Here is a 2,208-nt window from a genome sequence, read left to right as displayed (position 1 = left end):
TGTGCGAAAGTGAAACGTCATACACGACCGTATAGGACCGAGGAGAGAAAACACAAAAGTTGAAGTGACAACGGCGTTCGATAAGGGGTAAAGTCCTGCTCCAGCACAATGACTGACGCTGTCCGTGGCATTTCCCTCAAACACTCCACCAAGTGGTAACGTAAGTAAACGAAGCTAATATCGGATACTTTCCCCCCCTAAAATGTGCGAGTCCCTGAGGATGCCTTTTAAATTCTTATTGTCTTCTGAAAGCCACAGTAGCTACTGAAACTCAAACTGACAAGTTGCGTTACAGTTTACCGTAGTTGCTCCAAATCTGCCTTCCCGTGCATGTGCATTTACATGGCATTTATGAATGGAATTGGTTTTGTCTAAAGCTACTGAGTCTGCTAAATGAAAGGTAGACATTAACGGTGTGGCAGGAGTGTACGTGGTTTCTATAGGGGATGTGTCGCCTACACTCAAAAAAATAAGTTGTTCAAATTACTTAATATTGTTATGTCAATGATTTCCACATAACTGAGTTGTGTTCAAACTAATTTAATACTATTATTACAGAGGAAATAACTAACTTATGTGAAACCAACAAGACTGTATTAAGTAATTGCAATATTATTTGGTCAAGTTAGCCTTAATTGATCAGGCAGTGTTCATCTAACTAAACAGACCTTCATTACACTGACCTAACTCACTTATGTAATTCTAACTCAACTGGATTTACTAACACCAACTAAACAACTCCTTGTATTTCCAACTTAACTGACTTGAATAAGAAGTACCTAAATGGTTTTCATTGGTATAAAGCCTAGTTATGTCAACAATCGCCGTGAATTTGACTTCTGCATTTCCCCATCCCGGATTGTCCTTCCTCCAGGACCCCAGGGCAGCTTTTAAGCGCCCGGGGACCAAGTGAAGTGAACCGTCCATCTTGGTCAGGGATTGATAGGAGAGTGTGCTGTTGGGGTTCTTGTGGACACTGGGAGAACATGCAAACTCCACACAGAGATACCTAGAGATACCTAGCCCACCTGAACACTGAAGGACTGGGGAGGACCTGCCCCCCTAACCAACAGTGGCCCATGCGGGAATCGAACCCATGACCTTCTTGCTGTGAGGCGGCAGTGCAAGGACCTGAACCACCATGTCATACCTTGGTTCTGTAATATTATTTATTACCAATGGAAAACGACAACCATCATGTGATATCAACGTGATATCATTCAACACATACCAAACTCTGGGTGTGGTAAATAAAGCATTATTAGTTTTATATAAAATTATTATTTATTAGTAATTGAGCTTTTACATGTATCTTCAAGGACTGTCAGGCAAATCATCTACATTTAGTTATCAAATATTGAAATGTATCATATGGCAACGACAGTACTAACATTCTGATTGCCACCCGCGTATTGCCCTATTCACCGGTTATTCCGGATCCTTATTGCTCTCTGACGACAAGATCGCTATTTTAATGTATGTCTGTCAGGTAGCATTTTGTTAATTGGCTAGCTCGTTAGCTAGCTAACATGTACTCATATATGCTTGATTTTCGCAAGACAAATACAGTAGGACCAGTAATATCACTCTTAAACCATGCACTAATGTTTCAACATCACAGAATATATATATATATACAGATTGTGCCATTCACTCAACAGTGTTATGTTGAATTAACTTAGCTGGCTTCTTTTGCTTTAACAAGTTTTCATTTTAAGCTAGACTTACTAAAGTGGACTAGATTTAGAGGTGATTGTGCATTTTAAGTTAGACTTAAGTTAGACTTACTAAAGTGGACTACATTTTAGAGGTGATTGTGCCATTCACTCAACAGTGTTATGTTGAATTAACTTAGCTGGCTTCTTTTACTTTAACAAGTTTTCATTTTAAGTTAGACTTACTAAAGTGGACTAGATTTTAAAACCAAACACAGAAATGTTAATTAAATTGAATATAAGTAAATTTATTTGATTCAGCAACTCACAGAGTTCACTTTTTTGAGTGTACCCAAGACGAGACGCGAACGATTTTAGAGATGGGCTATAACTTTGAAGTAGCGGTGTTACCTTTGATACCAAGTCTTCGAAGCAAATGATGAAGCACTTCAAGTCTGAGGAGCTCCGTATCTAGGCTTGTAATGTTTTGGCGAAATGACGTCATATAGGGTATAGACAGGCATTGCCCAAGTCCTTGCATTACTATGAAAAG

Source organism: Clupea harengus, chromosome 12 (assembly GCF_900700415.2).
Source record: "Clupea harengus chromosome 12, Ch_v2.0.2, whole genome shotgun sequence".
Classification (NCBI taxonomy): domain Eukaryota; kingdom Metazoa; phylum Chordata; class Actinopteri; order Clupeiformes; family Clupeidae; genus Clupea; species Clupea harengus.
The sequence above is the reverse complement of the archived record's forward strand: the minus strand, read 5'-3'. Positions refer to the sequence as shown.